Source organism: Ictalurus furcatus, unplaced genomic scaffold, assembly GCF_023375685.1.
Source record: "Ictalurus furcatus strain D&B unplaced genomic scaffold, Billie_1.0 scf7, whole genome shotgun sequence".
NCBI lineage: Eukaryota > Metazoa > Chordata > Actinopteri > Siluriformes > Ictaluridae > Ictalurus > Ictalurus furcatus.
The window spans coordinates 55,001-80,105 of NW_026521056.1; the positions used below are offsets into that span (position 1 = coordinate 55,001).

General features: G+C 39.1%; 1 protein-coding gene across 6 annotated transcripts in view; it reads left to right on the forward strand.

Annotated features, from left to right (window-relative positions):
* The window catches only part of LOC128605009 (E3 ubiquitin-protein ligase UBR2-like), a 50,104-nt gene that overhangs the window by 6,627 nt on the left and 18,372 nt on the right, over window positions 1-25,105 (forward strand). Inside the window, exons 3-11 of one of the 6 annotated variants that reach the window (XM_053620115.1) lie at window positions 6,120-6,182; window positions 7,642-7,788; window positions 7,912-9,061; window positions 13,764-13,878; window positions 13,983-14,315; window positions 14,523-14,634; window positions 14,865-15,294; window positions 15,428-15,476; window positions 18,471-23,237. The gene's annotated coding sequence lies outside the window, so the exon portion shown is untranslated. Of the gene's footprint in view, window positions 1-6,119; window positions 6,183-7,641; window positions 7,789-7,911; window positions 9,062-9,897; window positions 10,752-11,657; window positions 11,712-11,808; window positions 13,879-13,982; window positions 14,316-14,522; window positions 14,635-14,864; window positions 15,295-15,427; window positions 15,477-18,470; window positions 23,238-25,105 lie in introns of those variants that run through there. The other 5 variants (XM_053620117.1, XM_053620118.1, XM_053620119.1 and 2 more) reach the window with 5 other exon arrangements.

Below are 25,105 nucleotides of genomic sequence, written 5' to 3' on the forward strand. Positions count from 1 at the left end.
TCAAATAAAATGTAAACTTGCATTGATGAAGTTAATGTTGTTAGTAATTGTTTATAAATTACCATGGTAACACGGAGCTCCAAGGTATAAAAATATGGAGTTTGTCATCAATCGAACAGTAACCAGTTTTAATACCTAAAAAAGTTTACGTAGCAAAATTTAGCAAAGCGCTTTACAGTAAATTAAAATGTAAAATTAAACTAATGAAATGTTGTGCAGCACATGCTTATGTTAATGTTTGTTTCATTATATGATCATATAAATAAATAAATACTCCCAAAGTCACCAGAATTGAATGCTTTTTGCTGTTAAACATTTAGAGATTGAGGTTGTGGTGACTCAGTAGTTCACTCAGTATATCTGGGTAAGACACAGTGAACGACTCACTGCTGGCATTCATGAAGAAGTCATAAACTCCACTGGAATAATAAATAGGATCTAATAAAACCATGAGTGGAAATTATTGGTGTAAATTTGTTAGGTTAGGCTTCCTCCAACCTGGAACTATATCCTCCAATCCACGCGGTGGCGGTAACGCGCCTAACAGCTGCGTCTCCGACCAGTAGAAATCACAGAAGAAGAAAAAGCTGCAGCGGGTATCTCCTGAGCAGTTGAGTTATTACACCGAACTAATCATCTCCAGATTAAATTATTTCTGACAGTTTTACAGTTAGGTTTGATCCATTTTAAAAGTAAAAGCTGGTTATTTTGTCTGTGTTTGAGGAATTAAAACTCCGTTCTGTTTTTAAACCCGAGATAAGTTAAACGGAAGCTGTGTGGCCGAATCCCAAATTGATGTCATTTCCGGTTTAAGTGCACTACATTAGGGATGAAATAATGACAGTCTACACCCTATGTAGTGCACTATGTAACTCATGAGGAGAGATTTGTTATTCTGTTTTAGCGGCACTATTTAAGCATAACCTTACTTTATCCTAAAATCCATTGTTTGCTCCCTGCTTATAGCAAATAAAATAAACAACAGTGAGTGTAAAAGTGGCTAAGTCATTTAGCAGCTAAAATAACTTTATATTTCTGTAATGTTTTTAATGTATAAACTGCTAAACTGAGGTGAAGTTGGGTTTATATTGGACATTCACTGCACATTCGAGCTTCTATTTCTCAAGAAATAAACACAAAAAGGACAAAGTGTGTGTGTGTGTGTGTGTGTAGCTGGCGAGGTCACTTTGTAAAGAAATACTACGCGCATGCGCACGTAAGAATCCACGTCAACATGTCCGCCATATTGATGAGGGAAAGACCGCGCTGTAAACAAATACAAGTAAACGGAGGAGCTGTGGTTTTTCTGGATAATAATTTACATGATTTACCGGAGATGATAACGGCATCGTTTTCAAAAACTTGTCCTTTGAAACCCGTTTTCCAAAGTTTTCAGACCCCGAAACGCCGTCGTCATGGAAACGAACAGCCAAACCGCATCAAAAGTTTTCGGTTTTTATTTGAAAACGTTGTGGTGTAAACGGCCCCTTAACAACTACAGCAAAATGCTGCTTTTATTGCTGAAGTCTTTCTGTAAACAAATAGAAATGAAATAGAATTTTTATGATTCACACTATATTACACTCCATTCTTCTTCTCAAAGACAACTCTATTTTGAAAATAATCAAGATTTCTTTTGTTAAAAAATCTATTTCATGATGCAGCTTATTATTAGAGCTGCAACTAACGATTATTTTCACAATCGATTAATTGGTCGATTATTTTTTCGATTAATCTGATGGGGGCGGGGCAAACTTTCAGTGCCTTTTTTTGTTTATTTAAAATAAAATCCACAAACTGAGTGTTACAAATATAAATTCAGACTAAAACTTTACACAGATGTTTGTCCAAAACAGAAAAGAACCCAATACACACACACACACACACACACACACACACACACATATTATATATATATATACATATACATATACACATATATATAATTAATTAATTTAGGACTGTAGTTTAATTCGGTGCTTTTTGTGCATCCATAAAAAAAATAATGCATAAGTACTTATATAATATAAATGTAAACTAACTAAATAAGATAAATATACATAAACATTTATAAATAGTTAGATAGATAGCATTATTTTTTATGGATGCATAAAAAGCACCGAATTAAACTCCAGTCCTAAATGAATAATAAAATCTCACTTTCACTGCACCTTGTGGTTTCTGTATCTCGGTGTCTTTAGACATTATTTTACTTTTGATCATAATGTTTGAATTAGACATTACAGATCTTACTCGCGCTACACTCTGTATCAGCGCGTCTACACCGCGCGTGACCAGCAACGCGGCCTCGTTACTAACACTTTATTTTCAGTGCTTTTTGAACTGTCTCTCAGCCCTAAATAGTTCCGCGGTATTTGTGTGGAATTGGGATGAACGTCTAGTTAAAGGGTTGATGTCTCGCTGGCGCAGTGATTTGTTCTTTAGGAGTGTTTTTCTCTTGAACAGCTCTCTGTGTGGAGACTTGAGGTAGTTCTGTAGTCACAGGTGCACAAATCAGTCACACAGCTCCAGCTCCACCTGCGCCTCTCGCAGGGAAACGGTTTCTGTGCACTGGCTCCGTCCCAAATCACCTTGTATGGAATCTCTATCTCTAGTGCACTAGGTGCGGTAGAGACTCCATTCGTTCAGACCGTGTGTAGTGTACCTAGATACGCAGTCGTGCAGGATTTGGGCACAGGCCACGCTAATGAAACATCATCCATTTCAAGTCAAGTTGCTATTGTTAAACTTTTCACTAAAACCTGTATGGAAACGTTGCTGTTCAGTTGTTCTATAAGCGCAATTTCAACCAAATACAGTGGAGTGTAAAAGTTTGTACCCCCTTTTGGTTTCTTTTGGACGGAAGGGTGTTAAATGTCATAAACACTACACAATTTGACTGTAAGTAGAAGTTAATTTTATTATCAGACTCAGATATCCATGTTAATATTTTTAATACTGCTCATTAGTGTTAAATGACTTGATTTTGTGGTCAGTAAAGCGTTTTTGTGTTGATTTTGATGTATGTTTTGGATCACTGTCCTGCTGGAAGATCCAACCACGGCCCATTTTAATCTTTCTGGCAGAGGCAGTCAGGTTTTTATTTAATATCTGTTGATATTTGGTAGAGTCAATGATGCCATGTATCCTAACAATATGTCCAGGTCCTCTGGCAGAAAAACAGTCCCAGTACATTAAAGATCCACCTCCATATTTAACCGTGGGCATGAGGTACTTTTCCATACGGCTACCTCTCTGTGTGCTTCAAAACCTCCTCTGGTGTTTATTACCAAAAAGCTCTATTTTGGTTTCATCTGACCATAGAACCCGATCCCATTTGAAGTTCCAGTAGTGTCTGGCAAACTGAAGACACCTGAGTGTGTTTTTGGATGAGAGTAGAGGCTTTTTTCTTGAAACCCTTCCAAACAGCTTGTGGTGATGTAGGTGACTTCAGATTGTAGTTTTGGAGACTTTCTGACCCCAAGACACAACTAACTTCTGCAGTTCTCCAGCTGTGATCCTTGGAGATGTTTTATCCACTCGAACCGTCCTCTTCCGTGTGTTGAGACGATATGGACACACGTCCAATTCCAGGTTGATTCATAACATTTCCAGTTGACTGGAACTTCTTAATTATTGCCCTGATGATGAAAATGAGCATTTTCGATGCTTGTGCTATTTTCTTATAGACACCTCCCATTTTGTGAAGCTCAACAACCTTTTGCTGCACATCACAGCTACAGTGGTGCTTGAAAGTTTGTGAACCCTTTAGAGTTTTCTATATTTCCACATAAATATACACAAGATTTTCAGACAAGTCCTAAAACTACACAAAGAGAACCCATTTAAACAAACGTGACACATATTATACTTGGTCATTTATTTATTGCAGAAAATAATCCAATATTACATATCTGGGAGTGGCAAAAGTATGTGAACCTTTTGCCTTCAGTATCTTGTCTGACCCCCTTGTGCAGCAATAACTGCAACTAAACATTTCCAGTAACTGTTGATTAGTCCTGCACATGGGCTTGGACATCAGTTTTGGCCATTCCAAACCAATAACTTTATTGTTCTTTAACCATTTTTTGTTTTGGGCCATTGTCTTATTGCATGCCCCACTTTCTCTTGAGATTCAGTTCAGTTCCTGGGTTCATTCTTGTCCTGCGGTTGCGGAACTCACCACTACGTGAATTATAATCTTTCAGATAGCTTGGAGATTTAGTATGTGTAGACCTTCTCAACTCAGGGTTTTCCATCCCAAGGAAAGTTTCTGACACAGCCACTTCAGAAGTTCCTCCCAGTTTTTGTTTGTGACTTTCCTCAGAGAATGAAGAACCTGAGTCTTTTGTAGAATGCGCTGGAATGTCAACATCTGGCTGTGAAGTGTCTTAACAACTCTGGTGCTATTGTTGCATTGTGCCTGTCTCTCACCTGATCAGTATGTCAGTGCACTACTTGCCCACTTCCCAATGCTACTGTGCACCATACAGGACCAGTCTTTTTCTGAACTGTTCCTGGAATAAAAGTAGGTCCAGAGCTGAAGTTCCTAGTATACACTGGGTCACCCACCACGAGATATCTTTCCTTTGCATGTTGGTCATGGTACCATTTTTGTCTCAATTGTTTGTCTCAATGAGACCCTGTGTAGACCAGTTTCCTTCCACACAGCAGTTTAGCGGCTGATTTGCCAGTGGTCGACTGTGGCGTCGTTCGGTAACTGAACAGCACTCTGGCTAGCTTTTTCAACAGACTCTCCAGCACTCTCTTTCCTCAGGGTTTTGAATGTTTGAACGGCCCTTTCAGCCAGACCACTGGAAGATGCATGGTAGGGTGCTGTGCTTGTGTTTGATGCCGTTTCTTTCCATAAACTCTTGGAATTCAGCACTGGTAAAAAACAAAGAAACTGCTATGGTCTGACATCACTACTTCTTGTATCCTGTGTTGGCTAAAGGTTTGTCTTAAGCACTGAATGGTAACTGTGGATGTAGACTTGATTAACAGATAAGCCTCTATCCATTTTGAGAATGCCTCTACCACGATCAAGAACATTCTACCCATCCACGGTGCACCGTAATCAATGTGAATCCTTCTCCACGGTTGCTCTGGCAACTCTCACGCGTGCAGTGGTGCGTTTGCCGGAGCGTTTCTGTTTTCCTGACAGACTGCACACGATTTGACCAATGCTTCCACCTCTGCATCCAAGTGTGGCAACCACATATAGCTACGCACCAGGCCTTTCATCCTGGTAATTCCCGGATGGGTTTCGTGTAGATGTCTTAGAAGAGCCGCACGCCGCGGATGTGGAATCACTACGCGAGTCCCCCATAACACAAAGCCTCCCTGTATGCAGAGTTCATCATTTCCTTACATATTAGGGATGTCACGATACCAAAAATCTAGTCGTCGGTACCGATACCACCAAAAGTACACGATGCTCAATACCACGATGTGCTTTTTATTTAAAAAAAAAAAGAGAGATTTAAAAAAAATTATAAAATTAAAAACTCCTGGAGGGCATCCTCCTCTGGCTGATACTGGCAGAGAGAGAGAGGGATATTTTAGTTCAAACACTCTGACCATGACTAATAAGTGCTAAGGTGCACTCCTAAACGCACACACACCCCTTATACTCTGAATGCAAGCATTAGTTTAAATTCACTGATATGGTGGCAGGATAAAAAGATTTATTAAAAGCATGAACATGTGAATAATTATTAGTGACATGAGGCTACATTTAGTTGACAGGACACGGGCTGAATGGAGATGCATGGTGGTCCATTAGGAGGTAGTTTATAACATTGCAATGCGTTAGCGTTTAACAAATAACTGGATATCGCAAACATTACATGGAGCATAATGTTAGCTGATTTCACGGCTACAATGCCAGCTTCCTCAAACATAATATAGGACCTGTCTTTCGACTGTAATCCTATGGCATTAATGTTGTGACCTAAAAATACCTCTACTTCTCCCATGAACTCACACTTGCTCCTTTTTTGTCTCAGTCCACTCTTTTCTATCCTACTCAGTACCTCATCCAAGCTCTGCAGATGTTCATTAGCCCCTGAGACTAAAATGTCATCCAGATAAACTGTGACGCGTGCGATGTCTTGCAGAATCCCTTCTATTGTGCGCTGGAAGATCGCTGGACTTGAAGCAACTCCAAATGGTGGCCTGTTGTAAGTACATAATCCCTTGTGCATGTTGATTGTAACGTACTTATTGGAGTTTTTGTGCAGCATTATCTTCTGATGCGCATGGGTCATGTCCAGTTTGGAGAATTTTTCCTCCTGCCGACTGAGCAAATAAATCTTCTACCTTGGGAATTGGATACTGCTCCACACTAGAGCTGGATTTACTGCGAATTTATAATCCCTACAAATTGGGGTAGAACCATCAGTTTTCTGACTGGAACAATGGGAGCTGCCCACTCTGCAAACTGCATTGGTTCAATGATCTTGTCTTCCACCAGCCTCTGGAGTTCTCTCTCCAGCAGTGGACCCAACTCTTCTTTGAACACCTCGGATTGTCTCTCCAATACGTTAGCCAATTTATGACCTGGTACATTTGCTACTGTATTTACCAGCTGATGCAACAAATGATTTCTGTAGGCCCCCCCCCCCCACATCTTTGAATGTTGATCTTTACTGATGATCACTCCACAGCCTGCATTAACTTCAAATACCACCTCCATGCTATTCACTTCAATGGTTTGTGTGATAGGAGCAGCCCTAGGTAAGTCAAACTAAACAGAACCCTTACCTTCACTACAATGAGAGAGAGGCCTTTAGTTGCATAGATGTTACCCTGGCTCCTTTATGACCTTACAGACTACTACTTGTCTTGCTCTTGGAGTGATCTTTGTTGGTTGATATGTTCTGGGGAGGGAAATGATGGTCTTGAATTTCCTCCATTTGTGCACAATCTGTCTGTGGCCAAATATTATCATTTTGTCTCGTTTGTTTAATTGGGATCTCTTGGTCTACTTTTAGGACTTGTGTAAAAATCTGATGTTTTGGGTCATCTTTATTCATATATATAGAAAATTCTGAAGGGTTCATAAACCTTCAAGCACCACTGAATGTATCTTGGCCTCACTTATTGTTCTGAATGAGTAAGAGAATTTGGCTTATGCGTTACCTATCCCTGTGAAACAGGAAGTCATGGTTGAACAATGTCCTGTTCCTATTTTCCCAAGTGTACAAAAAAGTAAAATATCAAGGGGAATATACTTCAAATACATTTCTCATGGATTCATAGGGGCGCCAATAATTGTTGTACACCTATTTAACAAATATTTTTTATAAACTTGTGGTGTTTGCAATTGTTTGTCCATGAGAGCAGAGTATTTTTGTGAATTTTTTTTTTTTTAACAAAAGGTTTTCTTCTTTGCTCATATTTACCAAGGGTGCCAATATTAGTGGAGGACACTGTACATGTCACTCTCAAGTGGAAACCTCATATGACACACTGTTCCTTTTCAGGAAATAAAAACCTGTATTTTGAGAAGTCAGCACTGTTACAGTTGGTATTGTGGCTGTATATAAGGTCAAACCTGTATATAAGGTTTTTTTTTTTCATGTAGCTTAATTATTTAGTATAAATGAAGGTAAGTGTGTGTTCTGTTCATCTCTGCAGTCGTGTGTTCCCTGATAGTCAATGATTGCTGGAGCTCTGGAAATAGCAGGTGAGATTGCAGGCCGGAGTCGCGTCGCTGTCCAGGGAACCAAAATCAACCTCCTCTACTCCTGAGACCACAGTGTAACTGAGAGCCTAGACTACATGGTAAGAACCTGCTTAAGACATGAATAGCATTTTTAGCCTCAAGGTAGACCCATGCACACACAGTATGGCCACAAACACAAAGTAGAGCGGTCGAAATCTGAGATTTCTCCTCTGCGTCTCCAGGCTACTTGGAACATGAACATGTTGCAGACACAGGATCTTATGAAGTCAGCGCAGGCAGCCCTGGAAAAGAAGAGTCCGAAAGACGTGCCCTTCTCCAAGCTTTAAAGGAGAAGATCCAGGGCTGTTGAAGCTGCGGTGGAACTGAGACTTCATCATCCACATATTTTTAGTTCTTCTTGCTAAGTCTGAGTTTCTTTTTAGTCTTTTTATTTTTAGACTGGTCAAAAGACTGATTAGTGGAAGTGAAATGATGGATGAACTTTTAATTACTTGCTTTATTATTTGCAGGTGCCTTGTACAGTAAGACAGGGTAACTAATACTCAAAAGCTTGTTTTGTGTGTTAACATGTACAGTAGATGTACATATTTTTTCTGGTGCTGTGTGACTGCAGAATGTAGTGCAGTTAACACAGTAAATTTCCTTGGATGCTCACTTTTAACTCGAGGAGGTCACAGTTTGCCCAGACATCTTTTATTTAAATCTGTCAATCTGTCACCCACACGTCATTCTGGGGGACGAAGAGGAGGAAGCTGGACAGATACATTTATTTATTTATTTATCATTGCTGTGTTTCCTCAATCGAGTGCAGAAAGAAGAAAAACAACACAACTGATTTAAAATAAAAATATAGAAAACAATCTAATGTAAGGTTCTGATCCGGTTTGCTTTCAGCAGGAAGGCTGTCCTCTTTCCTGTTGCTCTTTCTCTTCTATTAGTCCATTTGTCCAGTCTGAATCGGTTTGATTCGTTTCGAGACGATTCGGAGTCAAATAATTTTCTAGTGAGAGTCGCACACTTCCAAACGAACTAGACTGAGATGAGTATTTGATTCTCACTAGAAAGTGATTCGACTCTGAATCAACTCGAAATGAATCAGTCAAACTGATTCAGACTCTATAAAAGGACTATGAGATGTGATTAAGATATATAGTCCAATGTTTTGCTTTACAATTCCACTGTGTGTGTGTGTGTGTGTGTGCGCGCGCGCACGTGTGTTTTTCAGGAGAACGAGAAACTCTGACACAACAGTACATCCTGACCATTGGTACTGTGTACACATCAACATACACACGTCTCCATGCTGTACATCTCAGGAGCTTTCACACACAGTGCTAGGAATATCCCGGGACAGAGAAACGCACCTCCTAAGTGAGCGAGTTTAGCGTCAACTGGTGAAATTTGCTGTAGCGTGAACACTTCGCCTCTGTGAGCTTCACTCTCCGTCAGGTTCACTGTAATTAGACATAAAATGTACATAATGTTTATTTTTCATACATTTAGGATGTAATGTTTTTTTTTTTTTTTACTCTTCGAGGAACAGAAATGATCTTTCGAGGCAGCTTCTTCATCACTACCTGCTCCGTTTGTCTCAAAAATGTAACGACCGGTTTCAAAAAGTCACGATGTCTTCAGTTCATGTGATTTTACTGTTGAATTTAAACAGGAAATGTGAAATATTTTTGTTCCTTTGTTTCCTCTACTGTCTTTTTGCTGTGATCTTGAACACAGTTGTATTTTTTTTAAAATAATAAATAAATGATCATTCTATTCTTTCTCACTTTCCTTGTCCTAATTGTCCTGTATCTGTTAAATCCGTTTCATCTCTGGTCTTTCTGTCTGTATGAACACTTGTAGAAATGACTTGTAGTCCATATTTTTAAATGATTCATGATTTTGAATTTAAATAAAGATATTCTTTAATTCTGTATTTTGTCATTTAATTATCATTAGAAATCAGAAGATCAGATTAAAGCCATGGCTTCTTTACCTGCCGAAGCTGTAAAACTTTCAATAAACCAGTCAATAGATCAACTGGATAAATGTAGATTTTTATTTACTGATTAGATGTATTGATGGTGTTGATAGATTATTTGAAGATTTTTATTGATCTTGAATGATTATTCAGTTAAAATTTTTTTTTTAAAAAAACGATAAATAGTTGATTAAGTAAATGTAGTGTAATGTACTGAGTCAAATATGAAAACTACAAATAAATAAAATCTATTTATATCTGTGTATAATTAAAAACCTCTCTCAATACAAGAAATTCATATCCTAAATGTTGCAAGTGATTAATCTGATCATTTTATTCACCTGTTTAATTATTACTTTCTAAATAATAAACAAATGAATGTTCTGGATTCATGAGGAATGTTTACATTTTGTGTCCAAACTCAAAAGTTTAAACAAAGTGTGTATTTATGATAATAAAGCACAAAGAACGTGAAACCTCAACACGTCTACAATCATCGATGAATTAAATATTAATTAAAAAAATTAAATTAAACAAGAGTAAGATGAAGTATATTTTTAATTAAAATTTAATTAGAAAGGACCACTTTTAAAGTGGATTTGATTTAAAATAATGATAAAGCTGTTTTTTTTAATGTATTTGTATATCTTATCCTCTATCGTGTTTAAGAAGAAGAGAATAAAGAAGCTTTTTATGAAATAATATTTGGGTTTATTTTATTTTATTTTATTTTCTCCTCAAAGATTCAAATTTACGTCAACGCCCGTTACGTTGGTGACGTCACCGCGAGCGCGAGAAGTCGAAGTGAGGAGCAGAAAGCGTTGTTAGTGTTAGTTCTGGCCCATTTGGACCCAAACTAAAGTGAGTTTATTCGGTTCTGTGTAACCGAACCCGTTCTGTTCTGTATTGTGTGTATGTGTGTAGTTAACGGTGTTAACACCTGTGTTTCAGGTGTATCAGTATGAAGCAGGCGGTGACGGCGCACTGATTCACTCTCGGAGCTTGGTTCACTAATGACCGAATCACCGAGGAACCGACCAAAGATAACTCACACCCGCACGGAGAAGAAGAACAAGAGGAGGAGAAGTGAGAAATAACATTTTATAACTTTTTTTATTCACTCCTCTGGTTCAATATTAATGTTAATATTATACAAATATACTAGCGGTGCTAGCTTTTGAGGAGGCAGTCCAGTCCACGCATGCGCAGTGTAATTAATAAGCAAACTAATCGAAATGTGATTAGCAAATAGGTGGATGTTATTTTTGATTCTATTTAAAACGATGAATTCACTCTGTCAATAACTGCCCAGTCTGAGAATACTGCATGATTTACTTTTATAAGTGGACGTGGCTGAACGACATTTAGCTTCACTGGCTAACTAGAGCTCTTTTACTAGTTTAATGGCTGAGTCATCTGGCTTCGCGCATGCGCAGTGTGGGTTAAGGCGCTATAGTTCTCTTCTTTTGAATTATTATTATTATTATTATTATTATTATTATTATTATTATTATTATTGAGACCATTTGGGGTGAATTTGGAGCATGTGGGGGGTTTGAGTGACCCCAGAATGACCTATAAATATTCTTTTAATATCTCCAGAACTGAAGCAGCACAAACGAAATTTTTTACGGCACAAACCAGCACAAACTATTCTGCCGATGTTTTGTGTTGGTGGGGGGGCAACTTCACGCAGGGTGTGTGTGTGTGTGTGTGTATGCTCTTCAAATATCCAGGTGTTACATGATCAAGTGTGTAGTGTACAGATAGAGGGCACAATTTAAGAAATAGGAACCAGTCAGAGAGAGGACATCGTAATAAGAACAGGAAGCACTGACCAAATAAGGAAATAGATTAAACCGGTACACGGCGTATGGGAGGCAGGAGATCGTGACAGTTATGTTGAATTATAACATGTTGGATTATAGAAATTAATTATAGAAATAAATAAAGTGGTACTGATGTGTGTGTGTGTGTGTGTGTGTGTTTTAGGATGAGCTGGAGTGGGGCAAAGAGAACTGCATTCAGATCAAACGGATACAAGAGGTTATGACTCTCACTCACTCTCTCACTCGCACACATCTATACACACACTTCTTGACACAGATCCCTAACTATCATTTCTGGTGTGTGTGTGTTACAGGTGGCCAACTTGTTTGAGGATCTGAAGAATTGAGTGTCACAATTCAACATGCACATCAGCGAAACTTCTCCCTCTGACTACACCGGCGCGCGCACACAGAAATTCATAGTGCAGGTAACACACACACACACACACGAGTAGAACAGGTGTAGTTTAACAGCATATGTGTATAAAGAGGCTTTTTTCTTCAGGTCAAAATATATACAGCAGCGGTGCCCAATATGTCGATCGCAATCGACCGGTTGATTGCGAAGGAAGTGCGGGTAGATCGCCATTAAAAAAAAGATGTTAGTTGACGTACAGGGCAGCCAGTCTGAGATCTCGTCTTTTCTCTCACCACGCGTGTGCGATCAAGCACACCAGTGCTAAAGGCTAGCGAGCGAAATCGCGGGGAGAGGACATTTTTCAGTCTTTTAAAGACTTCATTGACAAAACCCAGCTCCCAGTGTGCAAATTGATATCAGTCAATGGTTGGCAGCGCAAATGGATTCATTGCCAAGTGCAGGGAAGACGATGCTTTCCCTGACTTCCTTAACTACCACTGCATAATACACCAACAAGCCTTATGCGCAAGAATGCTAAACATGAAAGAGATCATGGATGTGGCAACAAAGATCGCCTGTTCTATACGTGCTAGATCACTTCAAAGACGGCTGTTCCGTGCGCATCTGGAGAAGGCAGACTGTGACCACTCAGCTCCTGCTACACACTGACGTGAGATGGCTTAGTAGGGGTAAATTCCTGCAGAGATTTCGAGAGCTCTGTCCGGAGATAAGGGAGTTTCTTTTTGTTGTTAAACATTCAGAATACACCCAAGTCAATGATGATCAGTGGTTGCTGGACTTTTTTTAACCGAGCATTTTTTACCGATCTGACCAACTTAATTTGGAGCTGCAAGGAAAAGACAAAAATTAAAGGCAGTTAATGCCTTTAAATGGAAAATGCAACTTCTGTTCTCAAAGCTGCAGCGCCATGTTTTTGGGAACTTCCAAAATCTCGCGTCAGAGCTGGAGACGCAGCGGAAGGCTTGTGCGCAATTTAACATTGCACACTACACGGAGCAGATTGACAGCTGTCGGGCAGAGTTTGACAGACGCTTTCAAGACTTTGCTTTACTGGAGCCATTCTCCACATTCATGTGCTACCCGTTTAGGGACAATGTTGAGGTTGATTCACTCGCATCGAAAATTGCAACGCTGTTTCACCTGAACTCGTCTGAAGTGGAGGATGAGATTTTTTGAAACTACAGACTGACATTCAGCTGAAGTCCAGGGCTCATGGACAGTTTTGGAACTTACTCACAGGGGAAAAGTACCCAAACATGAGGAAATGTGCCACCTCCTTGACTGCATTATTTGGCTCTACTTATTTATGTGAGTCAGCCTTTTCCCACATGAAGATCATTAAGCCCAAATACCGTTCCACAATGACTGATCATCATTTGGAGGCCTGCTTGAGGCTGGCTACCAGCAGCTACTGTCTGGACTATGCAACCCTGGCTGACTCTATTCAGTGCACGTCGTCAGAGTAAGGTAATGACCAAAAATGTACTGAATTGTAGCGTCCCATAAGGGTTCATTCAGTTATGCAAGGTACATGAACATATATTGTGTGTGTGTGTGTGTGTGTGTGTGTGTGTGTGTGTGTGTATATATATAAGTATACGCAGTGTATATATAAATAAATATGTTTCGCATTTTTAGTGTAGGTAGATCTCTTTGGCTGGTCATGTTAAAAGTAGCTCGCAAGTCAAAAAAGTGTGGGCACCCCAATATACAGTAAATATAAATATTAGTCATAATTCGCAGCCTTAGAAGCACAAGCATCCAAAGTAAAATTGCAAATGCAGAGTTTAAAATTTTCACCATGACGACAAAGTCCAAGAAGTGTAACTTACTCCTGCAGAAAATAAATAATAATTATTATTAAGTATCAGTGATGTTTCCGTTGTTCAGGTGGCGATTGCAGGCGCATTTTATCCGAACTGCTTCCTCCAGGGAACTGTGGACGAGGAGCTCGCCTCCAAGGAGCTCTATGGAAACGACCCCAGGACCACTGTAGTGGTATTCAGTCAGTGTCCATTTAACTAGGGGATTAATAATATTAATAATAATAATAATAATAATAATATTAATAATAATATTTCTCTCTCTCCCTCCCTCTCTCTCTCTCAGGTGTGTAATCTCCCTCCATTTGCATTCCTCTACTATAAACAGCTCCAGTCTCTCTTCAGACACTGTGGTTAAATCAAATCCATCTCCTTTGACAGCTCCAGGTGTGTGTGTTTAATTGTGATTTTCTATAAACATGTATTGTGGGTCTGTGTGTATCAGGGCCTATGTAGAGTTCTACCGCTCGTCAATGAGAGGTTCTGGCGTTCTCCCAGAGGTCTCTCTCTCTCTCCTCCTCGCGCAGCAGAGACTTCCTCTCCATCTCAACGTTTAACCTGCTGGAGAGGTGGAGACTTGGGCAGGGGGGTAGTGTATCTCACACCTCAGATATACACGGTACACACACACACACACACACACACACACACTGCAGCGAGCATCATCAGATGAGTCATAGTTACATTTTAAGTGAGAGTAGTCATGTGACCACATCCCCTAGACAGTGTGATGTTTAGATGATGTTCTGTACATTAGTGCTGTTCTGTTACAGGTCTCTCTCTCTGTGTCTCTCTCACTCACTGTGTGTGTGTCTCTCTCTCTCAGGGTGAATGTGGATTTTCAGAATCAGTCAGTGAGCCCTGTCGGGGTTCTGAGCAGCTCCATTGAGCTGGAGAATCTTCCGTCTAACCCTGTCTTTATCGTCAATATCACCGAGGTGTCTGTTCCGCCTCTTTCACTTTCAGTGCACAAATAAAAAAAAAAAAGCAGTGGCTCGTGTGTGTGTGTGTGTGTGCGCACTAACAGGATTTCAATGTGTGTGTGTGTGTGTGTGTGTGTGTGCGCACTAACAGGATTTCAATGTGTGTGTCTGTCTGTGTGTGTGTGTGTGTGTGTGTGTGTGTGTGTGTGTGTGCACTAACAGGATTTGTGTGTGTGTGTGTGTAGGTCATCAAAGTCGGGCATTTCTGGGGTTTACAGGCTCACGCGGCAAGTCTGGAGAAACCGAGGTGGCTGACAGTGGCCGTTAATACACGGGCGCTCTGCCCACTTCCTGTCTCACTTTATCCAAATCTTCTGTCTCGCCCCTTTCTCTGAAACTCACACCAAACCTGGGAACTACTACAGAGCCAAAATACTGCATGTCATGGGGAGTAATGTGGAGGTAACATCTGTACGTGTATACACACACACACACACACACACGTACACCTACTAAAGCGCCTCCGTGATGGAGAATGGAGTGGTTACAGGAAAAATGCACATTGAGTGTACACGTGTGTGTACAGGTATTCTTTGTGGACTTTGGAAACACTTCCAAGGTGCCATGTAACTCTCTCTGGAACTTTCTGCTGACCGGCAAGCTCTGCCCTTTCAGGTATTGTCTCCATGGCAACAATTTAGGCTGTAAACATTAAACACTTAATCTCCAACAACACGTAGTTAATCCAAAATAGTGTGTACCAGAAGTGTATATACTGAGGGGAGTGTGTGTGTGTTTGTTTGTTCAGGCTCAGGAGTTCAGCGTGGTGTGTTTGGCATCATCGGCACAGTCAAGAAGTCAGTGTTACAGAGTAAAAGTCTTTTAATTCATTCAGTACAGCAATATCAAGAAACACAAACATCACAAGCTCATCACACAACTTGGTGACGTCTTCCACGTCCTTCATCTGAAAACACACAGACGAAATAGAAATCACACACTGCAAGGACACAGCCAGGTTCTCTTTTACACACACCTGAGAGGAGATAAACCAGCTGAACTTTCTAATCTTACATTAAACATCCAACAAGCAGCTTTCGGGTCACAGTGACTACGTTTACATGGACAGCAGTAATCTAATTATTGACCTTACTCTGAGTAAGATAATAATGTGATTAAGGTGTTTACATGCGTCGCTTTTAGAATACTCCTGTCATGTTCCCGTTTTACATGTTTTAGAACATAATTAGATTAACAGCCCGCGTCATTACGTCACCGCGCCACGCCATCCGACGTCCCTCCAGAATTTCACGTATCAACATACAGTTTGTCTTCGTCATGGAACCGTGTACAGTTTTGCATGTTTTTATTAAATTTTTTTACGAACGCTTCAAGTGCAGTTAATTGTCATGCCATACATGCTAATACACAACTGCTTGAAGCCGTGGGCTGCGTCCCAAATCGCGTAGTTACCGTCTATATAGTAGCCGAGATACATGTATTTTTCCCCATTACAGGCCTATAGTAGGAAAGTATGCGATTTGGGACACAGCCGAGCTCTCTTGTTCGCCGTAAAACTGCCGTGTGTGATCGTGTCCTGTCACAAAATGCGGTGAAAACTCACACGACGTTCATAGTGTGATTAAGGTGTTTACATGTCACTACTACACGTCCATAATGCGACTAAAACAGGAGTACTCCACCTGTCTTAATTAGATTATTGCTTACTTCGATTATGACCTTAATTAGATTAAGGTAAAAAATTGCTGTTTACATGGTAGTTTCTTAATTAGAGTATGGTCTTAATCGGATCAAGAGTGGATTATTGTTGTCCATGTAAACGCAGCTAGTGAGAGATTAATAACAAGTTCCTGTAACGCTGCTTCTGCTTTAAACTCGAACCTGAGGGTTACGACGCCATCTCAAACTAAAACAACGTCTATTTACAAAGCTACAGTGCAGAAGAGTTACTCTGACTGGGGCAGGGGCTGGTAAGGTGTGAAAGTAGCTTGAAGTATTTCAGTGTAGTACATTCTGCTCAAGAGTCACTTTGGCTCCCTCCGCTCTAATCTTGGCCAGCTGCTGGATCTGCTGGAGCATTCAGCGCAGCTAAGCGTGCTTGAGTTAGTTGTCTTACTGTTTGTGCTGCGCTGCACGTTAAACGCAGTCAGTCAAACAGGTGCGTAATGAACGCGCAGAGAGAGACAGAGAATAAGAGTGAATAAGTTCAGACGTTACCCTAACAAAACAGTGGCGTTATTGAGGAGTTGCTTGATCGGGTCCTGCGCAGGTGGTTCTTGCGGAGGCGGTCCTTGCGCACGGGATCTGGATCTGGACCGACGTCCGGACATGGTCCAGTTAATTTTTTTTTCCACAAAACTATAAGTGAACACAAAAGTATATCTATGAATATATATACACTAAAATAACAACAATGAATGCAAACTTGTCCCAATTTGTGAAGGTCAAACATAAGCACGCACCACACAGCGCTGACTGCCTCGTGCAGTGACGGTTAGCGCTTTTTCTTGTTGACAAAAACATAGTTTTTAAATGAAGAAGTGTCGATTTAAATAGTTTTTTTTTGCATAAAGCAGAGTTAAGCTCGTCTTGGGAATACATTAAGAAGATTGAATACAAATTTTGTGTGTGTTAAGACAAAAACAAAAAAACGTTATGTGGAACCGTCATGCTAAGCATGGTGGGGGGCAAAAAAACGAGGCGTTTACGACCAAAAGGGTTTTTTTTTAATGTAATTCATAGAATTTCCATACTCAAAGCACTTTTAATTCTTTTTTCATGTACAAAACTTGTTGAACAATATTGTCGATTATTATAATTTAGATAAGGTAATTATCTGACTTAAACCAGCTGGCATTTGCTCGTTACTTATTACAAACTATTTAACTAGCATTAGTTTAAAAACAAGAACACAATTCTAAACAGAACTATAAAAATAAATATCAAATTTTGCTTAAACATCCTTACTGTGACTGTATACTCCTGAGGAAAGCGCAGTTTGAAAAAAACCTCCCTCGCGCTGTATCAACCCGCGCACACGTTTATTTTAAAATGTAAATTATATATTCTATTTCATATATGGACTGATATTTAAAAAACAAAAGTCAAATAAAAGTTCAATAAAAATTTTCAACATAAGACACGGTACTATTTTCAGTGGAAGAATACTAGTTCAGTTTGGGTAGTGAGATGAACATCGGCGCTACATTTTCCTCTTTGACAATTAGAAGATGGCATGAGTTTCAATTCAAAATGGCATCTGTCCTCCAGATGGCGCTCAAACACAGACAAATACAGTACCTACAGACGGTTAAAAGCTGATAGTTTCCTAAAACTCCCTTGTGGGGAGGAAAGACAGGTAATTACACCGTTTTTTACTTATTACGAATGTTATACGACTTAAAATTAGTAATTTTTCCTGGTTTAAAAGGCTGTATTCTACTGGAGAAAATCTAAATGGAGCAACGGAATTTTAAAATGATTGTCAACTTAACAACTTGTGTTCATAATTATGGTAAATAACACTTAAATTCCTTTTAAATAATGTGAAATAAAAGTGTGTGTGTGTGTTGAGCTATCCTGTTTGACATTAATCTTGGTTCGCTATTTCCTTAGAAAGCTGTTAGCCTTTTTCCTAATATGATCATGTTTGTGTTAGTCTACTTTTAATTAGGACTCTTTATTGTTTAAGATATTTAAAAATAAATATTTTATGCTGTTTATTTATTAATTAACCAACAGTATTTCTCATTGCTATTACTTTAATTCAGTTAAAAACGACCATGAGCAGAGAGATAACATTTAACTGTTTATGACCTCCTGATTTAAAGCTTAAACAAGAAAAGATTGGTATCTGGACCAGTATCATCTGTAAAAATCCTGATCGGAGCATCAGTAATGAACACCATTAAACTAAAGCGCTTTGCATCTGACGGGTAAATGAACTCACCCAATCACATCCTATATGAGATTATTCAGATATCTACACAATACACACAGAGCGGTTCGAGAACTGACTCCAGCCCAGAACCATGACAGTGGAAATGTCTAATAGTGCAGCTTTAAATATATTTAAGAGGAGCAGACTTCAAACACTGAACATTGAGGTTTATTGTATTTGTTTACAAGGTAAACAGGTTAACGGTTGTTTTTTGCATACAGTCTGTAAAATGAACTGAAAATATTAGATTTAGTTTATCAGAAGGTAAATTAATGTGTCATGGCTCACACGATGTTCCTAAATTCTGTCATAATTGACCAGCTCAAGTTTTCTCATGCCTACTTATATTTACTTATATTGTGGCACATTAATGTTACCATCTCTAAAATAAAAAAAAGAAAAGAAAAAATGTTTAAAAAACAAAAAAAACCCTAAACTTCAACTGTGCTCCTAAATTTTTGTAATTAGGAGCACAAGTGCTCCTAAAAGAAGTTGTCTTGCGTCTCTCCTCCTGTAAACACTGTTAAAGATTCGTAAATGATCAGGAATGTAGCACAACATGGAGGTGAAAGCAGCGGTCTGTTTATTTAAATGTGAAAGTGCAATAAAAATATGTTGTCCCTAAAATCAATGAATAATCGAGATCTCAATATTGATCAAAATAATTGTGATTATCATTTTGGCCATAATCGTGCAGCCTACCTGCATTATTAGATAAAAATCTTAAAAGTTCATGTGACATGGACGTTAAAGTCATTTGCTTATGTCATGTTTCATGTAGGTTATTTTTGCAGGAATGATGCCGTTTGTCAAGTCATGTCGGATTTCCCATGTTAAATCATAGCACTTCTTCTCTGTCGGCACCACATACGTGTTTGGGACGTATTTTCTCAGAGGCTTTGGCTGTAAATAATTAAATTACACACACAAAACGTCATTTTTATAAAAATGCATGCGATTTAAAAAAACAAAACAAAAAACTCCTTCATACAAATATGAATCATCTGGATGTAACTTACAGGCGGAGGCTAGTATGCAAATTTTTCGTGAAGATTGAAAAAACGAGTATTAGTCACATGACACTAAGAAACAAAAGAGTAACGGTACCTGGGGGGACGAGTGTAGCTTTTTACGTTTCTCTCCAGGGAAATGAAACCTCCCCCACTCCTTCTGGTAGAAGAAATACCTGAGTGAGAGGAAAAGGACTTTTTAAAGATATGACCAATATATGGTCAAAACACTTACAGACATGAGCATATTGGTGGCGTTTGTCCAAAAAGCTTACCTTCCAACACGATCTGTTTTTTTCAATTCACTTTTGTTTGGATGATCGTAGCGCTTCTTCTCTGTTGGCAACACACACCTCTTTAGGATGTATTTTCTTGGAGGCTTTGGCTGTAAATAATTAAATTACACACACAAAATGTAATTTTTTTTATAAAATACATGCGATTTAAAAAAAAAATCCTTATATAGGATTTCCCCCCAGTATAATCTCAAAAGTTGATGATTTCCGTCATGAGATCGTGTTTTTACTTCACGAACAGTACAATGTCTCTAAAGTACAGGGAATATACGTTTTCTATTTAAAGTAATTATTTAAACAGAGTGAATTTGGAAGTGTCTTGCTTAAAAACAAGCTTTTTTATTTATTATTATTATTATTATTATTATTAATGAAAGGCAAAGCTGTTTTAAGAACATAATCCTAAAATCCACTAAAAAGTGGGCAAAGTGGAGTGTACTCAATGTTTTTTTAGACAGAAATGTATGGTACAGTTATAGTAGACTACATACACACTAAGTACTAATACTTATGTTCAGTAGTATGTGAACAGTTTACATAATTATAAACGTACAAATGATAGTTTATTGACATTTTAAATGAGTTGGTGGACATTAGTATCCACTAGGTGGCAGCAGTGCAGCTGTTATATCGCCTCACTGAGCAGTCTAGTGCTGTCTGAAACCTCTCCCGAGATCTTTTCACATCATCAATAGGTGATGTGTGTATGCTATAAGGCTGGTCTGTTTCATCTCCTTTAACTAGAATGACTATTGTCTCATGGCCTGTAGGGGGGTTGTGGAATATATCCTTACAATTACAGGGGTCTCTGGCTAGAAGAAGCACTTTTCAGCCCTCAAAATGTCATGGAAACAATCTTTCCAGCCTAAGTTAAAATAAAACTTCAGAGACAGAGGGTTTGTAGATGCCAAAAAATTATCAAACTTTATTGAAACAATAAAGTGATTCACTCTGCAGAAACTCTAAAATATACAAACACACACAAGCCCCTTTTATACCTTTCTTCACAGTGAACTCATCTTAGGTGGGATTTTACCTTTTCTCATTAAAAACAGACCAGTCTTCTTTGCCACAATTAATTATTCATGTCTATATGATATCTTAGATTTGTGGAGCATGTGCAGTTAGATGCTTTTTAGAAAGGTTTTTATAAGGACAATGTTTTGTTTTTTTTAACCAAAAAAAAAAGTAAAATACTTTTACTGGTTTGTTATATGCACCGTTAGCTATAAAATCTGGAAAACACGGTATAAATTGATTAATAATCAGTGTCATATCCCCGCTGAGAGGGTCTTTATACAGATTGTGAGTGAATTACAAAGACGAAAGAAAAACAACAGAGGAAAAAAAAAAACACCCATGGACTTTAATAATACAGACATAATAATAATTAAACAGTTATAATGCACACCTTCCAGCCAATCAGGATCCAGTATTCACTCTGACCATGGTATAAGTGTAATTAATGCTTAAGATTCATAATGACCTTACGATATGTGTTGCTTTATTCCAAAGCTGCAGTTCATAGAAACCTCTTCACGGCTAAAGCTGCAGAGATGGAGGTCGAGGGGACCATGAAGAGGTGGCTCCAGCTGGCATCAGAGCGAGAGTGTGGGCGCAAGAGCAGACTTTTGATAAAGGAGGGTATTTACAGTGTTTTAACTGGTGTGTTTTTTGCGCTATTTATTAATTTGTTAAAATGTTCATATTATAGTCTATTTTTAATTGTTTATAAAAGTCCTTGCTGTTTTTAAGTGGCTGAATTAGTGTGTGTGTGTGTGTGTGTGTGTGTGTGTGTGTGTGTGTGTGTGCGTGTTGGTAGCTGGGTGGGTATATAGTTGTGGTCGGAAGTTGACATACCCCTTGCAGGAAAAAGAGACCCTGTGTAATCTGTTTAAACGACTTTTACGCATGTTTTGCAGAGAGATCATTTTCACCTTGCTGTTTGGGTCTCTGTCCCACACTGTTACAATGCAGTATTGAGAGAGCGCGAGGGAGATCGATTTTCTATCAGAAACAGTAACTATATAAAATGGACGTCAACACGCACCACTCTGTGAGGTCATTTCTCGCTCTCAACAGAGTAGTTGTGATTGTTTAGTGTTTACGACAGGGCCAAAACATTCAAGGCCATGGTGTATTTTGACTGTTCCTGTAGCATAATCTCACCAAACTGTGTGTACATGAGTCCACAGACACCGAGTCTATTCACAGTTCCATGCTGTATAGATGTTCTGCTCATCCTCACTGTACCGTAAAGGTCAGAACCTCACATCTGTAACCTTGTAGCTTTCCTTAATAAACACAACTGCAACCAAGCTTGTGTATCACTACTATTTTTAGATCTCCGCCTCTCAAAAGTATTGGCGCCCTACGCGTCTGGCTCTCAAAACTATTGGTGCCCTTAGCGTCGGCTCTCAAAAGTATTGGCGCCCTTCACGGGCAGCTCTCAAAAGTATTGGCGCCCGATCCAAATTTTGCCACAGCAAGCACCACTCACATTTTCTTCAGGAAATGTCCCTTAAAATAATAAAAAGTCTCTCACTAGGCTGTGTGTCGAGATAAACGTAAAAACATCTTGAGCTTGTGTTCACCACAGACCTTATTTCCGGCATTTAACCCAAAACCCCATTGACGGAAGTGCTAATATGCTGACTCGTTTCTGGGTTTCACGACTCATTCCTGCAGCACTCTGTAAGACGGGCTGTTGTTATCAAACCATCGAAGTAGGATAAGCAGCTTTGGTAATGATTCTTTAAATGAACCGATTCAGAATCCTCTTCTTGAATCGTTTGAGTCGTTCTCACTCGGTCAGGGTTGCACGTGTTGGTTGCTTTTCCTGCACGTGTAATCAGCACGTGTTCACAGACCGTAAATCCCGACCCCATGGTAGACACTCGACAGAAATTTCATACTAAAGTAAGTATTTTATATTTTCTGGGTCTAAACAGAGCAGAAGTATTGCTAATGTGTTGTACAGATTCTATTGGACTGGTGAACTGTGTGGATTTGTATATTTAACCCAGTTTAATATGGCCTGCTTTGTTCAGTCAGAGACAAGTAAATCTGTTCTAATGTTCATTTATTTTCCATAGATAAAACAAATGTTTGCTTACACATGACTACGTACTTTATGCCTTCAGAATGGTGGAGATTTGTCTCTTAACTATTTTAAATTTGGTTCTCTTCAACAGGTTGTGTTTGAGTTGTGCAGGCTTGTGTCACCTGAATTAAAGAAGGCATTGTTTGAAGGGCTTGATCAGCACCTCCCACGGCTCCTGCAGTTGTACAACACCGAGAGGCAGTGAAATACCCGAAATCCAACATGTGATGACCCGCATTGATCAAGAGGTAAGTCTAATGAACTTTAGTTTGTTCTGCTCCAGAAATGAGCCGATATCCAGCAGAACAGCACTGATAGTTGTGTAATAGACGTGCACAGTAGAACTGTCGTGATTAATAAATAATCTTATAAATGTGATTACTTGATGAACGTAGACAAAACTCTATACATGTGAAATGTTTTGTTGAAGTTCAGATGAATCTCTGATGTACAGAATCTTCAACAGAGTTCTGCAGAAAGATTTTGAATGCCTGTCATTCACCAGAACAAATTTTCAGTTGATCAGTCTGTCTAAAAGAAAAAATCTAAACACACAATATAAAATTCCTGCAGTGTGAATAAAGCCTTTGTATTGCTTTTAGCAAACATGTCTAGTACTCTCGGTTCAATGTACACAATTTACCCCATTTAAATGCATTTTGGAAATTGTTCCACATGGCCTTAAAGTGTGAATATTCACTGTATGCCAAATAAGTAATCAAAGAATGGAATGGATTTTTTTTTCTTCTCTAATGGACCATTAATCACAATTATAAAAGATGATGCATCAGGTACAAAGTATCAGAGCCCCCCCCACACTTTTTTTCCCCCCACAATGGTTGCATGACTTTTGCTACACCATTTCCACTGTGTGTGTTACAAATCACTTCGAGGTAAAGCACTGCTGCTGCGAAGCCCTATTGGATCTGCTCCGTTTTTTAAATTATTAATAATAATGTTATTAAATTTGCTCTCTCTCTCTCTGACTCTCTCCCTCTCTCTCTCTGATACACTCTATCACTCTATCTACACTCACTGAGATTGAACGTGTCCCTCCTTCTGATAGCGTAAAATTACACGTTACAGATTTGGAATTGCATTCTCGCTGTGATGTCTCTCTCTCTCTCTCTCTCTCTCTCTCTCTCTCTCTCTCTCTCTCACTTCCCAGAGTAAAGAGTGTGAGACATCACAGCGAGAATGCAATTCCAAATCTGTAACGTGTAATTTTACGCTATCAGAAGGAGGGACACGTTCAATCTCAGTCTTTAATTCGATCTCTGGCAACGAAGGGGTCTGTGTGTGTAAAACAATAACATGCATGATGTATATTATGATCAGATCGTATACGTGATTATAAGCAGATTATACCTCTAATCTCATAAGGGATTAAAAAAGGAAACCGAGCTTCGGCACATCAGTAATAATAATAATAATAATAAGTGGTATGACGTGATCAGTGGATCGATGAGGCTCTCTCTGAGGCTCTCTCTGAGTCACTCAGCATTTCGTTATCTCTCCACACCATCATGTGTCTTTCCTTTTCTCCCGTCCGTGGCTCCGAGACGTGCTGACGTTCAGGTCTGGCAGGATGTTCCATGATGGACACCTCCAGGGGAGTCAGGCTGATCGAGTACAAAGTGTTTATATGTGCTAAAGGAAAGAGATCTGGTGGAAAGTCAGAGTTATAGAGTTATAATGCTGAGAAAAGTCTGTAAAGAAAAAACAAATGTGTTTTTATAAGGTTTTCATTTCTTTGATTCACCCTCGTATATTATTGCACTTGTTCTAATATGTTATCGTTCCTATAGTAGCTGATAATCAAGGATGGGGTTGTGTGATGCGTTACCATGACCACCTGTTACTGTTATGCGTGTGTACATAATACGGGAACGCTTTAAGTGACCATTCCCATAATAGTTTATGGTTTCTGAGGCCCTCATTGTATCTGCATTATTATAACGTATTGCACTGGGGAGCTGTTTACCAAACAGTCAGTAAACCCTGCTGGAAGTGTCTTTTTTTATTTTATTTTTATTTATTTATTTTTTTTTGCCCCCTATCACTTTCTGTGCGAGGGTGGAGTGAGTGTTTTCAGTCCCGTCTCGGGCTAAACCAT